We start from the raw sequence: 25047 nt of genomic DNA on the forward strand, positions 1-25047 counted from the left end.
TATATATATATATATATATATAAATATGATATTGTTATGATACAATAAAGTTTTATGCATACTTACCTAGCAGGTATATATATAGCTTATCCTCTTGACGCACTGGCAGAATTTCAAAACTCGCGGCAACCGCTAGTACACTGGTAGTTCAGGTGATGGCCACCCCGTTCCCGTGGCGCTCGGTACTTGGAACTATTCCCGTTTTCCTCAGATTTTTCTCTGAAACCCTCCTCCTGAGGGGAGGAGGGTGGGAATTTAATTATATATACCTGCCAGTAAGTATGCATAAAAACTTTATTTGTATATAACAATATCATTTTTATGCATGACACTTAACCTGGCAGGTATATATATAGCTGATTGACACATTTGGAGGTGGGTCACAGACAGCAACATCGTCATAATTCAAAAATTAACTAAATTTTTAAAAATTATTTATTAAGTTCCTTACCTGCTAAGGTAGCTGACTTCGTAGGTCCTGCCTCTTAGCCTGCTAAACCATTAGTAGCTCTCAACTAGGACTGTGACCTGTTTGTTGAGAAAGAACTAACAACAAGGGTCTGACAACTGGACATGACCAATCTGCTGACAGAGAACCCTAGCCCTCATTTACCACGGGCATTCATGCTAGGAAAGTTAGTCACCTGAACCACACACACTACAATAATAAACACTACACCAAAAACTGAGCTGGTATTAACCTTCTCAGACAACCATAAAAACCACTATAACCTAATTAAAATAAAAACCTAGCATGTTATTAGGTTATGGGGTGGAAACTCCTTTGCCCAGTACTGTACCTGAGGATACATACGGGCCTAACGTTTGACAATTATCAAAAGTTGTCTTCACGTCTCTAACAAGGTAATGAGAGGCAACACAGAGTTTGTCCTCCAAAACGTCGAATCTATAATGTCCTTGAGGGCTAAATTTTTCCTGAATGCTAAGGACGTAGCTACTGCTCTCACCTCATGAGCTTTAACCTTAATCAAGCCGAAGCATTCTTCCTGACAAAGTAAATGAGCTTCTTTAATGACTTCTCTTACAAAGAAAGCCATCGCGTTTTTTTTAGACATAGGTCTAGTAGGATCTTTAACAGAGGCACCACAGAGAAAACATGAAGTCCCCCTAATGCTTCTTGTTCTTTCTACGTAAAACCGTAAGGCTCTTACTGGGCAAAGAACCCTTTCTTGTTCTTGACCTACTAGATCCGCCAGTCCTTCATCTCAAATGATCTTGGCCACGGATGCGAAGGATTCTCATTCTTTGCTAAGAACTCCTGTTGAAAAGAACAAACTGCTTTGTTGTGCTTCCAACCTACTTGCTTGTCAATAGCTTGCAGCTCGCTAATCCTTTTTAGCTGTAGCTAAGGCTACTAAGAAAATAGTCTTCTTCGTTAGCTCTCGCAAAGACGAACTGCCCATAGGTTCAAACCTATCCGTCTCCAAGAACTTGAGAACGACATCCAAATTCCAAGAAGGAGTTCTGCAAAGTCGATCCTTCTTTGTATTAAAAGATCTGAGAAGATCTCTAAGATCTGCGTCGTTGGACAGATCTAAACCTCTGTGTCTAAACACTGCAGAAAACATACACTTATAACCTTTAATTGTCTGATTAGCCAAACCCAGTTCCTTCTTCAGGTATAGAAGGAAATCTGCAATTTGTGTCACAGAGGTACTGGATGAAGAAATCTTCCGATTCTTACACCATTACGGAAGTTCTCCCACTTCGACTGGTACACTTTGATAGTTGATGGCCTTCGTGCTCTTGCAACTGCCTTCGCTGCTTCTCTAGAAAACCCCCTCGCTCTGACAAGTCTTTCGATAGTCTGAACGCAGTCAGACCCAGAGCGAGGGTGTTCTTGTGGAACCTGTCGAAGTGGGGTTGTTGAGAAGATCTACTCTCGTGGGTAGACTTCTCGGAGCAATCCACTGTCCATTCCAGTACTCTGTGAACCACGTTTGGGCCGGCCAGTATGGGGCTATCAGAGTCAGCCTTGTTCCTCGACTTTCTCTGAATTTTTTCATTACCCTTCCTAAAATCTTGAACGGGGGAAAAGCGTACGCATCTAGACCCGTCCAATCTAGTAGGAAGGCATCGACTGCGACTGCAAGAGGGTCCGGGATTGGAGAACAATAGTTCGGTAACCTCTTCGTCGCTGCGGTAGCGAAAAGATCCACTACTGGTGTGCCCCAGAGCTTCCACAGTCTCTGGCATACTTGAAGATGCAACATCCACTCCGTGGAAAGCACTTGTCCGTCCCTGCTCAACAGATCCGCTCTGACGTTCTTCTCTCCTTGAATGAACCTGGTGAGCAGGGTGACGTTTTCTCTCTGCGACCACAGAAGAATCTCCTTCGCCAAGTTGCAAAGGGACAACGAATGGGTTCCTCCTTGTTTCGTATATATGCCAGAGCTGTGGTATTGTCCGCGTTGATCTGCACCACTTTGCCGCTGATCCACGGTCTGAACGCTTTCAGAGCCAAGAAGATCGCCATCAGTTCCTTCCTGTTTATGTGCCATGCCTTTTCTTCTTTGTTCCAAAGGCCTGACTCCTCCCGAGGGCCAGCGTCGCTCCCCCAGCCTGCGTCTGACGCGTCGGAAAATAATATCCGGTCTGGGTTCCTCTGCTGGAGTGACGTACCCTCTGACAACCTCCCCGGAACTAGCCACCACTTTAATTCCTCCTTTATCTTTGAAGGAATTGGAAACCAGAAGGAATCTGGTTTGCGATCTTCTTGGCCAGACTTCGTTCAGAAAGACTGTAGGGCCTCATGTGAAGTCTCCCTAGTGAAATGAACCGCTCTAACGAAGAGAGTGTCCCCAGCAGGCTCATCCACTCTCTCGCCGAGCATTGGTCTTTCAATAGGAATTCTTGCACTTTCCGCAGGCACATGGTCTGCCTTTCGGGTGACGGAAAAGCCCGAAAAGTCACTGAGGATATCAGAATCCCCAAATAAACTAGCTCCTGAGAGGGGATCAACCGTGACTTTTTCAGGTTTACCATCAGACCCAGTTGCTGAGTTAACTCCAATGTGATGTTCGTGTCCTCCAAACATTGCTGTTTTGATTGTGCTCTTATGAGCCAATCGTCGAGGTAGAGGAGAGACTCTGACTCCTAACAAATGAAGCCACTTCGCCACATTCGACATCATTCTTGTAAAAATTTGAGAGCCGTGCCACAGACCGAAGCAAAGGGCTTTGAATTGATAAATCCTGTCCTGGATCACGAATCTCAAATATTTCCTGGACCTGGTGAATCGGAATATGAAAGTACGCATCCTGAAGGTCCAGCGTTACCATCCAGTCCCCTGGTCGTACCGCTGCCAGTACTGAATCGTTCGTCTCCATCGTAAACTTGGTCTTTTCTACGAACAAGTTTAGCTGACTTACATCCAGTACTGGCCTCCAACCTCCTGATGACTTCGGTACTAGAAATAGACGGTTGTAAAAACAAAAACCTGGGATTCGTGATCCAGAACCGGTTCTATGGCCCCCTTTTTCTAACATGCTGACAACTTGATGCCAAAGAGCCTCTCTCTTCTCTAAATCGATGTAATGAGCCCCTAGGGCTCTCGGAGCTGTAGCGAGAGGTGGTTTCTTGAGAAAGGGAATCTTATTGTATCCTTCCTTCGCTACCTTTACAGACCAAGGATCCGCTCCTTTGCTTTGCCAGACTTCCCAGAAGTCTAAAAGTCTGGCCCCCACACAAGTCTGGAGGACTTCTGACTCATTGCTTGGTTGAGGTTTTTCGAACCTCTTCTGGCTGGAACTCTTTTTCCCTCTAAATGCTGGTCTGGGAAAAAGTCCTACCCTGAAAGGGCTGCTGTGATGTCTTTGTATCCTTCGGGGTCTTCTTCATTACATTAGAAGGTAAATACTTCCTTACAGAAGACGTAAGAAGATCCTGAGTAGCCTTCTGAGTGAGGGAGAGCGAGATGTCCTTAATGATATCCTGAGGGAAGAGCTGTCCTGAAAGCGGAGCGAACATCAACTCCGACTTTGCGCGTTCGAGACTCCTTTAGCAGCGAACGAGCACAAAAGATGTCTTTTTCTTCAAAACGCCTGCTGTAAAAAGTGAAGCCAATTCATTAGCTCCATCTCTCAAGGCTTTATCCATACAGGACATGATACTTCTCGGCAACTCGGATCTGACGAATCTTCCATCTCCGAAGTCCGAGCCAGGGCCCCCAACGACCAGTCAAGAAAATTTACACCTCAAAAGTCCGATAGATACCTTTGAGTAAATGGTCGAACTCTGACGAAGTCCACCACACTTTGGCTGAATGTAAAGCATGTCTACGGGAGCTGTCCACTATGTTTGGAAAAGTCTCCCTGGGAGGAGGCAGGAACTCCCAGGCCAAGACTTTCTTTCCCCCCGTAGCCAATACCAAACACCAGACTTAGAAGCCAACTTGGCCGGAGGAAAGGCAAAAGAAGTCTTCCCCGACTCTCTCTTCTCCTTCAACCACTCATTTACGCGTTGAAGGGCTTTCTTGGCCGAAATAAACAAAGTCATTTTAAAAAAAAGACGATTTTTCTTGGCTGTCTTCGTCTTCGAAAATTGAGACAAAGGCGATGGCGGGCCTGAAGGTTGAAAATCTCCTTCAAACAAAGAAAGAAGGCACTCTGTTAGTCTCTTGTAGTCCGAAGAAGGAGCTTCCACATTCTTGTCCTCTTCCGCACTCTCCACAAATTCTTCCTCCTGCGAAGAAATATCTTGAAAACCAAGATCCTGATGACTCTCCAAAGCGGGGGACTCCTTATGCAGAGCCTGCTTAGAGAGCGAATGCGGCGCTGTCTCCTTGTAAAACTCCTCTCTTCCTTGTCGAGAAAAAAGTTTCGACTTGCTGCCGCCGCGTTCCTCCTGAACGTATGCGTCCACCATGCGTCCATCACTCTTCCTCTTGCGTCCTGCGTCCTGCACTGCTTCGTCCTTCTTAAGGGATGCACTGCGTCCTGGCTTGTGTTGCACGTCCTGCGTCCTCTTGGAGGACTTAACCGGGAGAGACGAGTCCTTACGTCTAACCGAAGGTTGTTCGGGCTTCTCCCATGATTGTACAATCACTGCTAATCTCTCCTGCATGTCCCGCAGAACTTCCTTCGTCTCCGCTTCCTTACGAGACTCCTGTGATGAGGAGATCGAGGACGCACCGGGCTAACACGAGAGGCGAGCGAACCTGCGGTCTACGCAGAGGAGTCCTCTAAGAGGAGAAAACACCTCTCACCGCACCGCTAGTAACTTCCAACTGACGAGAAATCCTCTTCCTTTTGATAGGGATAATTTCTTCATCCTCCTCCGATGAAAAAAAAATCTCAGGGCTACTCCACCCTTTCTTGGTCAAACAGCCCTTTCATCCTGTGATGAGGACGGAAAGTATGACCTCTTGAGAGGACGCGATACTTCCGCGAAACGCCTACTCCTTCCTGACGCCGAACTATCCGAAGAATAACGGCACTTCCCAGTATCGCCTTTTCCATGGCGTACTGCTGCCGCCTGGGAAGCAACAGGACTGCCTGAAGGGACGACTGATCGCGAGTAAACCCCTCTCGCCTCCCTTCGACTGTCGACATGCCTTCTCCCTTGGGTCTGGGAGCTTGACAGAGGTCTCGTCTAGGAGCACGAGAGGGACGATCAGGCGCCCCCTCCACAACACTGTCACGAACACTTCCACTTTGTCTGTTAATCGTTTAATTTGATCTCCCATGGACGCAAGGGCAGCGAACACTTTCACGATTTGTGGATCAGTAGTATCCTCAGATACAGCAACGGGCGCAGGAGAAACCTGAGGGGAAGGTGCTACGTCTACATGTGAATGAGCTGGAGAAGACACATGCAAAGATTCATTCAAAGGCTTACTCGAAGATCCGATCTCTCACTCCTAGAGACAGATCTTCTAACCCGATCTTTTTCTAATCTCTCAACATACTTCATAAGAGCCTTCCACTCTTTCTCATTCAGACACTGACATTCATTGCACCTATTGTCCCACGTACATACAAACTCCCGACACTTCTTACAATAGTATGTGGATCTACTGATGATTTATTTCGCCAGTCTCACCTTACACCCTTCTTTCACACAAACTCTAAACATACTTCCTGAATCAGATATACTAAATCAAAATCCAAACAAAATGCGATTGCCACGCTAACTTCGTGAATACGATACCAATATCCAAAAAGTCAGTCAACGAGCAGGAAATTCTAACAGAGAACCAACAACGATGTTGCCGGTTCGGCTGGCAGAGAAAATCTGAGGAAAACGGGAATAGTTCCAAGTACCAGCGCCACGGGAACGGGGTGGCCATCACCTGAACTACCAGTGTACTAGCGGTTTGCCGCGAGTTTTGAAATTCTGCCAGTGCGTCAAGAGGATAAGCTATATATATACTGCCAGGTAAGTGTCATGCATAAAAATAAAAATATATACGTATATGTATATATATGCTATTATATATATATATATATATGTATATAATACATATATATATGTATATATATATATATATATATATATATATATATATATATATATATATATATATATATATATATATATATATAATATATATATATATATATATATATAATATGTATATATAATATATATATAATATATATATAATATATATATATATATATATATATATATATATATATTATATATATATATATAATATATATATTATATATAAAACCACACAAAACAATCCCACTGCAAGCAAATCCTATTGGAAGTAAATTGTAACAGTTGGTTTACTCTAAATGATTATGCAATTGGATTCTAACAAGAGCTGCATGCAAGAAAAATAACTGCTCAAAATTCACACATTACCTTAATATGTAACGACATCTCAGGACGCATCTTGGAACCTATCTTGGTAAGTGACGTGGAATATAAAATATAAACAATTAGTTATCAATATAAGCAATTAACTAAATTATATGTAAATTGTTGTTTCAAAAAACAAACACCAATAAATGCTACAGTACCCTTACCTAAAACTTTATAATTCAATATTTTATAAAAAGTAAATATAAAACAATAGAGGGAGTGCTAACATACAACTGAGTCATTATCATGTAATAACATATAAAGGCTGTTATTATTAATATTATTATAAGACAAGAAACTAGTAAACCTTGTTTGATAACAATAAAAAAATCCAGCTCATAAAAAATATCTTAAAATTGTTTGAAAATTAATGTCAAAAACAAACATTTTCCCTGTCATGCAACTAAAGAAACCAAGAATATGCATGAATAAGGAAAGACAATACACAATCTGAGAGGAACTGTGACAAGGAGTTGTACATGACTGTATGGGGGAGACTTCAAATGATTAAATAAATTATACATATACGTACAGTACAATATTGATAGGCTAAATATGAAATTCATGATGGCATATACAGGAGTAACTTAAAAGGCCAGGATTCTTTGCAAAATATCTTTATCAGTTTTTGCTACTTAAAATTTCTAATGAATGCAGACAAAGTAGTCCTATCCTATATACCTCACCTTGGTGTCAATATCAAGCTATCACTTGAAATGCAGCATGAGGAGGAATCTCTAATTAGCCAATGAAACTACAGATTCTTAACCTCAGCATAGTACTTCAAGGGATTCAGATAAGAAAACCACTTATTTTAGGATGGCTACACTCGTATACTGTATTTCTATGTACAATTTATTTTGATCTTGGTCAGGCTAGGTTTTTAGTTTAGAATAATGCAAAGAACTTTTGATTATATGTACAATTTCAGTGGGGAAAAATAAAAAATGGAAAAATCATGAAAATACATCTCAACTTGTATTTCAGTTAGCCTAACCTCTGGCACCTATGTTTTACCTTAATGGGCGAAGAACTTTACCCATCAAGTTAAGACACAGGTGCCATACGTTAGCTAACTGAAATAGAAATCAAGATGAATTTTCATGATTTTTCAATGCTTTTTTTTTCACTGAAATTATAAGAGATAATCAAGTGTTCTTTGAATTATACCTAACTAAAAGCATATGGATATCCATGAAAAAAATACCAGAATAGTTAAAAAACTACATACTAAGTAAATTCCACAGGTAAACAATATTTCCACAATTTTCTGATTCATAGGTCTGAAATAAACTATAATTTATGGTACTCCAAGTCAGGTTAAGTTAGGATGATCCCTGAATTGTCCTTGCCAAATCTTTATGCTTTGATTTATTTATTGATTGTTATTTTTTAAATACATGAACTACATATTTGTCAACTTCTCACATGATTTATTTTTTACCCTTCTTATTGGTGCAATTTACTTGTTTGCCCCAAGGTCATCAAAAGAAAAACTATCAGCCCTACGTGGAGGTGGGTTAACACAAGTATAACTGGTTTCTATTGACAAGAATTGTAAAACATAAAACAGAATAATATATGTAGTCTAAAAATACATAGTAAAATAGCCTGTGGTAAATTTTTTCTCAAGTACACTAATTACGGTATCAAATAGGCTTATTTAGGCTTAGTATCCTAGGATGCGTCTATAGGTTAAACAACCGAGTGGACTGGCCAACCCACCGACTACAGAGGTTTTGGCCACCCTCCAAAAAAGTACTATAACACATCCTGACACCGGAGATGGTCATCAGTCATGAGTTGTTGGTGGTGATAACAGGAGCTCAAGACCTCTACTTTCCTTTCGAAGTAAGTATTTTCTCCAAAGTTAGAAACTAAGGCCATATTTTAAGATTTAAACAGAGGGTAATGAAAAGGGTGGCCAACGCAGTGCCCACATCCCCAAAACGCTTTCGAAGTTTTTACTTACAACTCCAAATATTTAGAAGATTGACGCCATCTCGATGTTTGCAGAGTCGCTTGCGTAAAACAAACTTCCCATTTCCTGTGCTAAATCCGCACACCACTTGTACCCATAGACGCTGGGGTACTTTTCATCACAACAATCGTAACCCCGACCTCTAACAAGCACTTATTCGTACTTATTCAAGGGGACTACGCCATTCTTTGCGGCGTTTTGCACTCTTCAATTGGTATGTGTTTACCCTCCAAACTGGGTATAAAACTTACACAAAACCGGGGAAATAAGTGAAATTAGCATATCTATTTGTAGTGTATATACATATTACAGCAATACAATCATTACTGCATTACTATGACAACTAGAATTCATGGAAACAGTTTGTAAATGCATCAGCGTATGTGTGAAGCTCCTGTGAGAGGTGGACAAAGAGGCAGGTAGAAGTGTACTGATTTTTATTACAGTTAAGGGAAATATAAATATACAGCATGCGGACGGAAATGTGGTTACCGACCCGCGAGAGAGAGTAAAAGTGGGTCAGCGAGACCTGATTTGTGTTTCTTGAGAGACATAAAATACAAAATATAAAAGTACACAAAAAATATGGTTATTACAAGCTTTATACACTGGTGGAAAGAAACCCGCTGAACGCTCTCTCGGAGAGAAGTAAGAACAACGCAAATGATGAATTATATACAGAGAAAAATTATGGATAAGCATTGTCCTTACAAATACTCCCCCCCCCCCTAAGACAATAATTAGGCATAATTGTTGGCTGACCTTCTTTGTACTTCGGGTTGTCACTCGCGGAAGCGAGCTGGGCGGCGGAGGCGCCCTCGGGTGCGCGATATCAGTTGCTGTGGTAGATCCTCGGGAGTTTCCGGGGACGGGATGCCTCCCCTGAGGTGATCCTCGGGGGGTTCGACCGTCTTCCGAGGGCGGCCGCGGCTACGGCCGGGAGGTTTGGCAATCGAAGGAGTCACTTCTTTCTGAGGAAGATTGAGGCGCCCTGTGGAATCCACATCTGCGAGGTCCTCGTCATGATGAAGGCTGGTTTCAGACGATCGATTGTGACCCAGTCGTCGCGACCGTTGATGGATAAGAGATATGCCTTGTCAGTGCATCGTAGGACGCTGGAAGGGACCACGGTAGGGTCTCGTTAGGAGGGCGGGCGGCGTCGTCCGTCCGACGAAGAACGTGCTTGCACGATGATAGGGCCTTCGGGAGGAAACGTTTGGTTCTGTCAGAGAAGGTTTTGACGCAGGGCGTGAACTTCCCGGCGGATTCCCGAAGCCTGGCAATGGAGACGTCAGCATCATCGGCATTGGTCGGGAAGAACTCGCCCAGGGACTGTTAATGGCTCCCCGTACCTACCTTCTCCGCGGGTGATGCCTCGCCGTTCGCCCGCGGGGCAGTCCTTGAGACCGAGGAGGAACCCACGGTAGTTGGCTCTTCCAATTTTCGTCGGTGCAGCGCGCCATCAGGGAAGCCTTGATCGAACGGTGGACTCTCTCCACCATGCCGTTAGCTGCTGGGTTGTAGGCGGTGGTGGCGTGTAGCGACGTCCCCATTAGGCAGGCCAGGGCAGTCCACAACTCCGACAGGAAAACTGGTCCGCGGTCTGTCGTGATTTCGTCTGGCACTCCGAATCGACTGACCCAGCTGGCGAGGAGGGCTTCGGCGCATGCTTTCGTGGTTGCCTCCGACATCGGTGTTGCCTCGGGCCATCTGGTGGAGTGATCGATTACCGTCAGGAGGTATCTGGCGCCTTCCGACGGGGGCAGGGGGCCCACGACGTCTATGTGGATGTGGCCGAATCTTCGTTTCGGCTGCGGGAATTCCCCCCATGCCTGATTCTGTGTGCTGACTGATTTTGCTAGTTTGGCAAGGCACGCAGGTCCTGGCCCACTCGAGGGAGTCCTTCCGAATTCCATGCCAGACGAACTTCTCCGTCAGGAGGCACATCGTCGTCTGGCCCGAGGGGTGCGAGAGTCCGTGTATGACGTCGAACATGGCTTTCCTTCGGGAGGCTGGGATAAGCGGGCGCGGGCGGCCCGTGCTGATGTCGCAGAGGAGCGTTGTGCCTGCGGGTCCGAAGGGCACGTCTTCCCACTTGAGGGCGGTGATAGCTGTGCGGTATGCGGCGGTCTCCGGGTCGGCGGCCTGTTCCCGGGCGAGGTCTTCGTAGTAGACCCCGAGATGCACGGCGTTGATTTCCATCCTCGATAGGGCGTCTGCCACGGGGTTCTTCTCGCCAGGGCACATACTGGATGGTGCAACCGAACTCCGCGATGGCTGCCAGGTTGCCTCTGCTGTCTCGCTGACCAAAGCGTCGCCCGCCTTGGTGAAGGCGTGTACCAAAGGTAGGTGGTCTGTCCTGATCGTGAAGGGGGAGCCCTCGAGGAGGTAGCGGAAATGGCGCACTGCTTGGTACACCGCCAGGAGTTCGCGGTCGAATGTGCTGTACCTCGTCTCGGCGGCTGACAGTTTTTTGCTGTAGAAGGCAAGTGGCTGGGGCTCGCCCTGGACCATCTGCTCGAGGACAGCCCCACAGGCGATGTTGCTGGCGTCGGTGGTGAGGCGTAAAGGGTGCAGTAGGGTCTTGGTGGCATAATCGCAGCTCTGGCGAGGGCCCTCTTCGTCTCGTTGAAAGCCTTCTCTTGTTTCGGCCTCCCACGTTAGGGCCTTGGTTTCCCCTTCAGACCTGTGTTAAAGGAGACATGGTGCGGGCGGCATCGGGGATGAAACCGGCGGTAGTAGTTGACCATTCCGATGAACTCCTGCAGGGACTTGACCGTAGTTGGTGTTGGGAACTTCTGCACCGCGCCTACCCTTCGAGGCCATGGGGCGCACGCCTGCCGCGGAGATCTCGTGCCCGAAGAAGTCCACCTTCTCGGCGCCGAAGGTGCATTTGTCGAAACGGACGACCAGCCCGTTTTCCTGCAGGCGCTTCAGGACGCTCAACATGATGTAGGTGCTCCCTCCAAGGACCTGGAAAAAATTAAGATATCGTCGACGTAGCAGACGCAGAAGGGCAGGTCCCCCAGGATGCTGTCCATCAGGCGCTGGAAGGTGGCCCCTGCGTTCCTCAGGCCGAAGGTTGAGTAATGGAAGACGAAGGAGCCTAAAGGCGTGATGATGGCAGTCTTGGGGACATCCTCGGGGTGCACTGGAACCTGGAAATAGAATTTTAAGAGGTCCATTTTTGTGAAGACTTTCGCCCCATGGAGGGCCCCTGTCAAATCCTGCATGTTTGGCAAGGGGTATTGGTCGGGGATTGTAGCGAGGTTGAGTCTCCTGTAGTCTCCGCAGGGCCTCCAGGTGCCGTCAGGTTTCTGTACCATGTGCAGGGGCGACGCCCAAGGGCTCGACGCTTTCTTGCAGATGCCCATTCGTTCCATCTCCGAGAACGCCTGCTTCGCCTCCTGGAGGCGCCTGGAGGGAGTCGTCGGAACTTCGCGTGTGTCGGAGGGCCCGTGGTGGTTATGTGGTGGAATATTCCGTGCTTGGGCGGCGTCCCTGCCGCCTGACGAAGTTCCGGCCTTGAAGACTTCGGGGAATTCCTGCAGGAGGTTTGCCGTACTTGTTGGGGGGCGATGGTACAAATTGTAGGGGCGCCCGCCTGGGCCTGCCGCCAGTGGTAGGGAAAGGCATGTCCCCGTGTCGAGGAGGCGTTTGCGGCCCACGTCCACCAGGAGGCCGTTCTGCACCAGGAAATCTGCCCCTAGTAGCGGGATCCTGACGTCCGCGATGGTGAATTCCCAGACGTAGTTTCGCCCAAGATGGATATCTCGAGGGACTTCGTGCCATAGGAATGGATGGGGGTCCCGTTTGCGGCGACGAGGGCGGTTGTTTGTCGGGCTCGCGGCTACGGTCTTTTCCTGACGTCGGGAATATCGAGTGCATCGCCCCCGTGTCCACCAACAACCTCCGGCCGGAGATCGTGTCGCGGACTAGAACCCTACGGTTTGTGGTTCCGATGAGGTCGTTGCCACGGGCGGCCTTGGTTTTGTTTGCCGTCGCCGTTTTTTGACTGCTGGAAGGTGCAAGGGCTTTCGCACCTCTTGGAGAATCTCCCGAACCTCCGGTGGAAGCGGCACCAGGAGTTTTCACCTCGCTGCGTGTGGGAGGACTTCCCTTGGGATACGGCGCCGATCTCTTGCGTTAGTCGTCGTCGTCTTCTTCCCTCTCGCGCGGCCAGGCATACGGAGGATCGGGGGGCAGCGAGCTTCGCGGCATTGTTCGACAACGTCAGTTTCTTTGCCTTCTCCAGTAGTTCGTCGTCCTCTAGGGTGTACGCGTCGGTCAGCTGTTTTCAGACGTCCGGCTCGAGTTGCCGCAGGAATATTTCGCAGCTCAGGCAGATCTCTTTCTTTTTTCCGTCGGGGCCTATTTCGGGCAGACGGACGAGGCCCATCACAGTGTCCCAGGCATCTTGGGGGTCAGCGGCGCGCATGGGGTTCGCGACTAGGTCGAGGGTGCAGGCGGCCTTTTCAGCGATGGGCGCGGAATAGGCTGTCACGAGCCTTTCTTTTATCTCGTCGAGCGTGACAAGTCCGGTTCATGCTCGACCGGTCAGCCATAGATATTCGGTCGAACACCTCTGTCGGGAGAGCCGCTGCGATGAGGTCAGCCTGCAGTACTTTGTTCGTGAGCCCCGCGATCCGGAATTGCCCTTCAGCTCGGAAGAACCAGGCGGTCGGGTCAGCCGTTGTGAAGGGGGGCAATTTGACAGCTTGAGCGGCCGCTGTGTCCGAGGCCGTCGCTGGGGCGGGGGAGGCCTGGGTTTCCCGCGTGGTACTGTCTGCGCCCATTGTCCTCTCTCACAGAAACAGTCGACAGAGTCGTGAATGGCGGGCCAAACCGTTTGAGGAAACGCTTGAACACACCTTGGGCAGGTATGCCGTATTTAGTCCGTTAGAGGCGTTGGTTATTTCCACGGTAGGAGCTTTCAGAGATCTATACTGAGGCGCCATGTGAGTTCGTTGAAGATCTCTGAAGGTGAGCGGCGGTAGTTAGTCCCTTAATGGCTGAGCCAAAACCGCTTGGGTCGCTGTCCAAACCGGGAGGTCACCAGTTGTGAGAGGTGAACAAAGAGGCAGGTAGAAGTGTACTGATTTTTATTACAGTCAAGGGAAATATAAATATATACAGCATGCGGACGGAAATGTGGTTACCGACCCGCGAGAGAGAGTAAAAGTGGGTCGGCGAGACCCGATTGTGTTTCTTGAGAGACATAAAAATACAAAATATAAAAGTACACAAATATGGTTATACAAGCTTTATACACTGGCGGAAAGCCCGCTGAACGCTCTCTCAGAGGGAAGTAAGAACAACGCGAATGATGAATTATATACAGAGAAAATTATGGATAAGCGTTGTCCTTACACTCCACTAGATTGGCAACAATGAGTTTTTGCCGTCGTCTGCTCGTACTTCAGAAATTTCTGTAATTTTTCGAGGTTAATTTAGTTGCAAAAAAGGGACAATAGACATGAATTAAATGAACATTTTAAAGTAAATTTAAACTAAATAATGAATAAGTAAACAATTAAGGGAATAAAGCGTTGCACCTCAGAAATAGTGTAGTTGTAAGTGTTTACATAATAAAAATATGGAATGTTAGTCCATATATATAAAAGTCTAAAACTAAAGAGGTCAACCAGATTGCTTGCAGGAATGTGATCAGACTAGAGACGCTAAAGATGACGTATACAATAAGTATGTAGGCTAAGATAACATGCCGTCACCTGTAGTCATTCAATTGTTTATAAACATTAGTCCAAGCTCCCTGCTTGAGACAACTACCGCCTACGTGATCTGTAGCGTGTCTCATTTGATTGTGTGTTCGTATGTACTATGTCATCTGATAGTATGTTCATATGTTCGAACTACTGTCTGTTCCTTCATAACTTGTAACAGAGATGGTAGACAAGCAGAACAGAGTGAGCTATCGTCATTAGAAGACCTGTACCTCTTTACCTAAGCTTTATCATGTAGAGGAATAGGATTAGCCATCATCATTGGCAGAAGCGATCAAGCTATCGTTATTAGAAGACTTGTACAATCATATCTGATCTTCACCATGTTTAAAACTTCAGAAGAATATATAATTTTTTTATACTTAGTGTTTTCTACAAGAACCTCACCGAACCATGAGTTTAACACATCGTCCGTAAAGATAATACCGACTTCGTAAGTGATCTACAAAACCCCAGACACTCCATTGAAGATGGAAGTGCAATACCAACCGACTTAGCGTATAGATTATCGCTAGTCTAACATTACCTCATAGGGCGCCTTATCATACAAGGCACAAGCCCTAATATTGGTGGCCAGCGTACCAGAAGAACTCTACAACGTCCTACGAAGAAAAAACAGAATAATAAATCATGAAGTCAACGACGACGAAAGCAGCAGATTCTTCAAGCAACCTAGTATCATCGTAGTGAGCGACTTCAGAAAACAACAAGATTCGTCAAGCAACTTAGTATCATCGTTTAGTGAATAACTTCAAGAAACAAAACCGACGTGTCTTTTTCTACGACAACGCAAGCTTCGTCTCTCATTAGAATCATTCAAGAAAACATCGTTAGTGAGCGTTTCCGGCTATCCAAGAAACAAACCGAACGCGTCTGCAGCATCGGATCTTTCAAGGGCTCGAATCATCGAAACAACGCGCACGGGGGAAACTGAAGCCAAACCAGGTCATCCGCTAAATAGAGAAGGAGGACCAAGGCCGTGTGTCATTATCGGAACACCGTGACTTCCCACAAAGCAAGCTAAGTACAATTTTTTATTCATTTGGAGTAACTTAGAGTGTTTCCTTTGCAGGTTCGAATTTCGTTATTCCTGTGGCTGAAGTTACGAGACATTCTTAATCTTACTTTTTTACAGAGATTATCTACATCATTGAGATTTCGCTACTGCGAGTTTTTTTATCATTGAGTGTCTGTTTACAGAATGTTCTACTGAAATATCATAATCATATACTATGTTAATTTTATCATTTTGGGTGATTATTAATCCCTTACGTAACAAATCATATTAAACAGTGAATATGCGTTTACGCAGTGGACGTCTGTATTTATACAGATGCATGGATAGGGTCGTTAAGCACCGTAGTGATTAGAAAACACACAAAAAAACAAGTGGAACACCCGTACAAATCTATATAAATTAGAGGTAACACTATTTCGGGTCATGACAATAAATGCTCCTTTGCAAAGTCCGATCGCAGTTTTAGCCTTTGAGTTTTTTGAGTTATATAAAATATCGAACCTCAATGACTCAACTCAACTTTAAAATATGGCTGGATTGCAAGGAATAACATGTCTGTAAAAAACTTTCATCAGGCTAAATGCGCTGACAGGATCCCTCACTATTTCAAATTTTAGCAAAGAATGAAGTACAAACAGTTAATATTGAATGCAGTAGTGATAACTTGTCTTATTAGTAATCGCTCAGTTCCTAATAGTTCGTCATTCATTGCTTTATACGTAACCAGCAACATAATGCTAAAAACACACAATACGTTGCCGATGGTAATAAAGAGAAGGATCCTAATTATTACAAAAAGAAATGAAACAGTAGCCCGTTCAGAAATCAAACAAGCAAACTCGGTGACTGTGTCACCTAGTCAAGCGGTCAAGGTCAGTTAAATCTGCCGAGTTTCAAAGCAAAGCAAATTCACACAATAAGCGACTCTAGCAGAGTGGGGAAAAGCGTGTTGGTTCATACATACCGATATCTTTTTGAATTAAAAAGGATTTTTCCTATGAAACACACGACCGTATAAAGTAATCAGAGCAGGTTTTCGTTTTTTTTTAATACGTAAGTTATTATAAGTAGTGGTGGATAAAGCCCGACTGTACGCGCCGTAAAAATTAGAATATCTTGTTTATTTCTTTAGTAGACGTAATATCCTGTATTTACGGACTCACCGTCTGTTGTTCGAACTTCTCTAATGAGAAGTCCGGATAAGCGAGCGCTTACAGATACCTCTATAGTTATAAAAAACATTGATTTGTATCTAGTGTAATTGGGGTATACAAAATATTATCTTACATCCTGCAAAATAAGGCGTGTTTATCAAAGGAAAATCCTATAAACCTTCAAGCATATTAAAATCAGTTTGAACAGAAAAGAGACAAATAATCAAATAATAACCTATATAAAGGAACTATACATTTGTCTCATAAATCGTAACATTGTTCAAATGACCCAACAGAATTCTCCCACAACCGCAGTCGCACTTTGCACGCAAAATCGAGAAGCATGCACCCTCGAATGTCTTAGTGCGTGTAAAAAGACTTTGCTGGGAAATGAAATTTTAATCCTTCCCGACACTCTGAAATATAACGATTTCCGCGAACAAAGCCCTAGAAGTATACATATCGTGGATACGGAAGTTATAAATATCGCATTTTTTATTGTTGCTAATTTTTAATCCCGCCCAACCAGTCGTGGATGAATCTCTCTGATAATCTATCTAAAGTAATATCCGTAAAGTCATTCAAGCAGAGGTGATTCAGCAGAATTTTTTTTATCTTCTACCTGAATACCAGGAAGTTTCTCCACTAGCGAGTGATCTCTGGGAGAAAAACGGATGTCATTGAAAACAAACACGGTCTAAGGACAAACATAAAGCTATTTACGTACCTTCGTATAGATTCTCAATGAATTTTAAAATAGAGATAAATGACGAAGTTGAAAAATGTAGTAATAGAGCCATTAGGAAATCAAATAAGCCCATATAATTTTTCCCTCAAAACGTCATGCCATAAAAGATCGGACTTGGCGTATCTGCGCAGATTACTGCGCTTAAACAAGGAAACGACTTCCGATAGTTTCCAGTGCGATGTACCGACGACATCTTATCGTTGTTAGGTTAGAATAAATTTTTTTCACCAACTTGGACTTACTTAAAAAGCTTTTACCAGATACCATTACCTAAGTGATTGTACCTCATACACCGTTTTCAGCACACTCAGGGGACATTATCAATTTTTACGTATGCCTCCGGCTTACGTTGCGCCCCAATTACAATATAGTGTTTGGAATCTTTTAGGGGATACCCTACATGCTTATATGGTTGGTCTTATAATCTTTTCTAAATACCTTAGAAGTACATTCACATAAACTAGAGCTAGTGCTACAGGGACAAAGACAAATAATCTCAGAGTAAAGTATCTAAATGTGAGTTTTAAAAACCGAACATGTTTATCTAGTTTTATGTGTCTAGTCAAGGTCTTAAAGTAGTCCAAGGTAAGGTGTCGGCTATTCATAACTTCCGGTACCTATTAACGTAAAAGGGGGATACAGCACTTTTGCGCTGTAGTGGTATTACAATCGTATGTAAATATGTAACTCTTCAATAATGACAGCTCCTTTAACAGATCTTACGAAGAAGAGCGTAGATTTATTATGGTCTGAAAAGCATCAACAGGCGTTCGATATCTTAAAAGCGGAAAATGCAGCTTACCTATCTTAAAACAAAAATCCCTGATTTAAATAAGGAATTTTTTTTAATTGCAACAGACGCCTCAGACCAACGGGGTAAGAGTTAGTATTACTTCAGTAATATGATAAACAGTTCTTTCCTATAGCTTTTTATTCACGTAAACTAAAGCCCTCTGAAAGTAAATATTGCAGTAATAGCAAGGAAGGGCTAGGTATCTTTAACCTCACTAGTACATTTTAAGTTCATAATCTATGGCTATCCTGATAAAGTCCTTACTGAACATGAGTCCTTTACCGAGTTTTTCAAAGGCTTTAATCACAGTCCAAAAGGAACTCGGTGACAAATGATCATTCAGGTATTGGAGCCAAGATAAGATAGTCTACCTGGGAAAGCAAATATCATAGCTGACGCATTATCCCGCAATCCCGCACCATACAGCAAAGAACCATTAAATTGGACTAAAAGATATAGAAACATCCGTGCCTATTGTTAAAAATTTAAAACCGTAATCTAAACAAGAAAAATTCCTTAACCCAAGAGATGCGCGAGCATTGAATATCTGGGTCGGAGCGCAGAACTGTTACAAACTGAACAAAGCAAGTGTCAACAGCGATAAGCAAAACAATAAACACCAAACAATAAACACTTCGAAACGGAAACACGGTCAGCGGCTAAGCAAACCAATAAACACTTCGAGCAGAAACCTAAAGCAAAAAGTATATTTAAAGTATGTGTATCAGAATAATGTAATCAAATGTAAATATTATATGTAGGTCTGTGACGAGGAAAACCCGAAGAACACAGCAGAGGACTAACGACCAGGTAGTAGTAATAATCTCTCTCATACCAATCGTCATAAACTGTTGCATTCCGTCATCCAGGGTTCCCTCCTTTTTTCACAGAAAGCCAAATCACTGTTTTCTGGCCTACAATGCTTACAGATATAAAAAGCACATAACTGATTGTAACACGTGCATGAAAACAAGGGGGACACACTAAGACACCTGTCAGTTTAAGGGCCTATCCTGTGCCAAATCAATCCTTGAAAGAATATACTTAGAATTATTAACAGAATTACGAGTCTGACAGAGGGAATAAACACTTCTTAGTGTTAATAGTTCCTTGACACGTTATATAGAATTAACTAGCACTAGAAACAAACACCGCAATTGAGTGCGTTACGAATATTTATGAGTGCTAATCAGTAATATGGAATTCAACACATAATAATCTGTGACTCGGGTGGTGTAAATCAATAATAATCTCCTTAACACGTTGTGTGAATTCCTTTCCATTAAGAAAACAAAAACCAATAATATATTTTATCAACCAGAGTCAATCGGTTTGGTAGAATAACTGATAATTAAATAGGAAGTGTCAATGTCTTACGAGTTACAACTCGTGATATTGGATCCGAACTGGATTATAGCGGTTCTCGCGGTTTTAAATACCTTTATCATTTATATCTTGTATCTATAGAATTGATGCCGCAAGTAGCCTTATACGGTACGCCGCTAGAGCACTCTTCCACATATTCAAGCCAACCATTAATTATCAAATAAATATATATATATATAAATAAATAAATATAAAAAAAAAAAATAAGATAAATATGGATACAAGTGGAGTCAATATAATACACTCTGTAAGAAGTCGGAAGGGTTACAAACAAATATAATAAAAAAGGATCACGATAATATCGATAAGCAAAGCGTAACCATTAAATATCCAAATATATATGCGTAATGATTTGAACTCTAACTTAACGCTTTAGTAAGGACAAATAAGCTAAAAGTTCAACACATATCAAAAACCTACTGACATATTGTCTGTCCCGGTGATTTATATTCGTAGTCAATGAAAAAAAAAAAAAAAATAATAATAATAATAAATAAATAAATAAATAAAATAAAATAAAAGAGATTTTAAAGTCAGGAAGTCTAGAAGTGAAAATCTTATCTATGGAATAATCCTATATGAATCTTATACAGGGCTAATAATATATATAGAATTTGTATGGAAACCTTTTTCATTAGTTGAATAAGGAATATTTAATTTAACATAATTACAATTATGCAGTTTTCCAACATGAAAACTAATATATTGTTCAATTTTGGTACTGTTTTTTTTCAGACATTCTTCTCATGTGGGGTCAGTATTAAAAAAACAGAAAAATTATCCTAAAGTCGTATTTGTTACAGCAAGTAACGTAACTCTTAGCTGGCTGAGAGCAATCTCCTGCCAAGTGACGACGTCATCATTGCCGTATCAGCATTTGTTCCTTTTAACCTCAATAATCTGCTTACACAGGTTTCATCTGTGTGTCGTCTCTGCTTGCAAAAGCAGATTGACTGGAGAAAGGAATGCTTAGCCCGAACTTCTCATGGCAAGGCAGACGTTAGGTACAAGTGTCTATCGGTATGCGCAATGAACAAATTGCAATCATTTTAAAATTAATGAACAAAATAAGCAAATAGAATTTCTATAACAACAAAATGAATTAATTTTTTCTGAACCTCATAGACATTTAGAAGTATCACGATATGGATATGGATTATTTACTTGCAACATTAGCTTATTACAATCCAGGTAAATCACATTCATGGGAAAATGTCACATTTTCTTGAAAAACCCAAAGTTTATTTAGAAATTAGTTACATAGTGGGTTTTTTTTCGTTGCATCTCCTACCTATAATAAAGTTTAAAATTAACCTCAGAGGATGCGAGCGAGAAAATTGAATATGAAACTTTGTAGGGCACATAGGATCAGATTTTATCACAACTTAATTTCAGTTAGCATAGAGAAATACAGAATCATGATTAATCTTCTCTTTGACTCTTATGTTGCCTGGCAATCTTACAATAGCTCCGTTTTCCACTTCTTTGTCTAGTAAACTTACTACCAGTAATATCGAATTTTCTTTGAGATTCGTAATGATATCTATTTATTTTTTATAATTATGGATATTTTTACAAGTCATCATAGACTTGGATAGGTTCACTCATTGTTAATGCCCATGGATAAAAAAGTTTGTACAGCGGACTCTTTTTGAATTCCAAAATATCAGCAAATTCATGTGGGTTAAGTCTGGTCTAAATGGCTCTCTCCCCTCCCCTGTATTTGGATGTCGTTTGAATTTACTTTGCCCTTGTGACAAGTATAATTTCACTTGCAGGCTGATTAATGGAACCTGGTTACAGTATCCTGCAGTACGAGAGTTTCACATCGCAACTTCAAAAAATCGTTCGTCGCAGCGGACGACTACAGTCAAGTAACAACCGCCTACAATGTGAAAGGAATTTCATGGACTTCTTCGACCGACACCGTATCTCGTCGTTAATCTCGTTTTAATGCGGAATGCTCCGGCGGCTGTCGGAATCGACTACAAATGGGACATACTTCCGACAATTACGACCGAAGGATATTCAACTCTACTTTGCTGGCGAAGGACTCGTGCTGGGGATGTTTTTTTATTCATCGCGAACGTAATCGTGTAGCTTAGGATGCAGAGGTAAGTATGAGCGCAAAAATAGAACGTTGGACCCGCGCCCAGGCAAAATTTTCCCCTTGTTTTAACCATTGAAAAAGGCGTTTCATTGGCTATAGGTGGTTGTCTGGAACTGTGTAATGGACGAAAAGTTGTTCGAAAGCTAGTTAAAAGTGAAGTAGTATAACCTCGGTCATGTATCCTATATATATAAAGTATCATGTATCCTATATCTATAAATGATCATAAATACAGAATCGAAATATATTTTTTTGCGTGTACGCAATAGGAATCTCTTTATATAAATGATCATAAATAACAGATCGAAATATATTTTTTGCGTGTACGCACTAGGAATCTATATATAAATGATCATAAATAACGGAATCGAAATATATCTTTGCGTGTACGCAATAGGAATCTATTTAAAGTGCACATATATTAATCATAATTATATGAATCCATATACATATGTATAAACAAATCAGGTATGCCTATAATCAATCTGTTAACTTTTATCTTACCAATATCTGCAGTTATATATGAGTTAGTATATTGATTAATGAATCAGATATATAACATTTAGCATAAAAATCAACGAATCAATCAGCATAAACATTAATAATTTTGTCAATTCATATATGAACTTTTTTATCAGTTAAAATATGATTTTTATCATGTTAATCTTCATTCTATGCAATTATCAGAGTACATTAGTATTTTCTGTAGCATAAGTATCTTAATGAGATGAAGTGAAAAACTGTATCATTATATATCACGTGATCACTATTATTTACCAATATCATTGTTTTATATTTTATTACTTGAATCAATTCATGTACACCATGAATTTTTATTTACTTATATATATATATATATTCACATAGTGTCTGTATCACACTCCTATAAGTCAAATGCAAGTCAAGTTTGAGTAATATTCAGTGGTTGGTTTTGGTAGCTGACCGAGCTGATGTAAGTGTTTACATAATAAAAATATGGAATGTTAGTCCTATATATAAAAGTCTAAAACTAAAGAGGTCACCAGATTGCTTGCAGGAATGTGATCAGACTAGAGACGCTAAAGATGACATATACAATAAGTATGTAGGCTAAGATAACATGCCGTCACCTGTAGTCATTCAATTGTTTATAAACATTAGTTCAAGCTCCCTGCTTGAGACAACTACCGCCTACGTGATCTGTAGCGTGTCTCATTTGATTGTGTGTTCGTATGTAACTATGTCATCTGATAGTATGTTCATATGTTCGAACTACTGTCTGTTCCTTCATAACTTGTAACAGAGATGGTAGACAAGCAGAACAGAGTGAGCTATCGTCATTAGAAGACCTGTACCTCTTTACCTAAGCTTTATCATGTAGAGGAATAGGATTAGCCATCATCATTGGCAGAAGCGATCAAGCTATCGTTATTAGAAGACTTGTACAATCATATCTGATCTTCACCATGTAAAACTTCAGAAGAATATATAATTTTTTATACTTAGTGTTTTCTACAAGAACCTCACCGAACCATGAGTTTAACACATCGTCGTAAAGATAATACCGACTTCGTAAGTGATCTACAAAACCCCAGACACTCCATTGAAGATGGAAGTGCAATACCAACCGACTTAGCGTATAGATTGTCGCTAGTCTAACATTACCTCATAGGGCGCCTTATCATACAAGGCACAAGCCCTAATATAGTCGTCTGCTGCTCGTAACTGTGTTTGCGGAGTGAGTGCTTAGGAACCAGGAACAGCAACGTGGTTTAAAGTGCAATGTGGAGTGAATTAAGACCAAAATGTGTATAATTACAATCAAATAAGCACTGTGGAGTTTTAGTTGTGATGGCAGTAAGGATAACCACCGATTACAAGGTAAAAATGAATTCAGTTCAACCCATGACCCCGTGAATAAAAAGTTTCATACTTTCACTAATGTTGGCAACAAAATGTTTTATAGTGCTGATTACAACTGCAATCTTGAGTAAGATCAATAAACGTTACATATATATGCTAACATTGTTCAAATGAGTGCTGGGAAGGCTGGGAAAGATGGTGGATTGTCTGTGGTTAGACCGGCCAGCCACACGATTGCCGCCATATTAGATTTCAAAACTGCCTTGAAAACATATTTTACGAAGAGCTTCCATGCTTATTTTAGTTCGTATGGGGCGTTCATATATCACATTATGTTGACGAAACTTCAATCTTTTGAATGGTATGCTTGGAGTTGTAATTGTATTCTTGTTTCACCAATTAAATATCGAGTGAATAAGGCCTGGCCAGCGCGATGACGATGGATCGTCCGCGGTTGTTTACCCTATTAGTTTAAAATATGAAATAGGCCTCTTTAGGCTAGTAGCCAAGGCTTTGTCTAGATAGGTTTCAGATATCAAAAAAGCCTATTAAGGATAGTAGTTTAGAGTTCGTCTAGATAGGCTAGTTTTACGATATCAAACAGGCCTGCCTATTTGGGCTCTTAATAGGCTTTGTCTAGATTAGTTCATTCATAGGCCTGGCAATTTGGGTTAGTAGCCTAGGTATTAGCTATCTAGCTAGTTTACCATATCAAATAGGTACTAGGCTTACTGTGGTTAGTAGGCTCCCAGGCTTACCTAGGTAATCAACTAGTCTACCAAAATGTACTAAAATAAAAGCTTCCTTACCTATAACCTAGGCAAACGAAGCATTCCAGGTGTCTTGAACTTTGAGCTTGCGACAAAAAAAGCTACTTATGATACCAAAAGCAGAATGAAACACATTAGGTAGTAGTAGGTCATTCACTTTGACCTAGGCAATATGCTTTTCATTAGACTCTAGACTAATTTTAACTTCGATTATAACCAAAATAATAAATAAATAAATAAAAGCTATATAACAATTTGTGTAAACTGAAGAATTTCGTTATTTTCCGAGGGAAAGGGGTGTACTACAATCCTACGTCACGGATACGCATCATAATACTGAAACTAGTGCCCAGTGCCCACTGCCAAGTTGCCAACTGCCAAACTGACAAAGTGACAATCTTTGTAATTATGCAATGGCAACTAGCTCACAGAAATAAACAAACACTGCTTGGTTATTGCTTTCAATAATGGTGTTACGTCTACGGTATATCATAATTTTTAAATCGTACGTAAGAAACAATAACTTAATAAGTAATGAATAAATAATTTAAATGAATAAACTAGCTAAAAGTTATACGTACAATCTACTATACACTTTTCTTTTTTGGCATAGCACGAAACTGTTTATCCATTTCTTGTTTAACATCGTGCCAAGCCTAACAAA

General features: G+C 42.0%; 1 protein-coding gene across 1 annotated transcript in view; it reads right to left on the minus strand.

Annotated features, from left to right (window-relative positions):
• LOC135210049 (uncharacterized) overlaps positions 1 to 24678 on the minus strand; it is a 73385-nt gene extending 48707 nt beyond the window's left edge. Inside the window, exons 1-2 of the mRNA XM_064242840.1 lie at positions 24423 to 24678; positions 6838 to 6879 (exon numbers count right to left, since the gene is read on the minus strand). The gene's annotated coding sequence lies outside the window, so the exon portion shown is untranslated. The remainder of the gene's footprint in view (positions 1 to 6837; positions 6880 to 24422) is intronic.
• Positions 24679 to 25047: the final 369 nt, after the last annotated feature.

Source organism: Macrobrachium nipponense, chromosome 39, assembly GCF_015104395.2.
Source record: "Macrobrachium nipponense isolate FS-2020 chromosome 39, ASM1510439v2, whole genome shotgun sequence".
Taxonomy (NCBI): Eukaryota; Metazoa; Arthropoda; class Malacostraca; order Decapoda; family Palaemonidae; genus Macrobrachium; species Macrobrachium nipponense.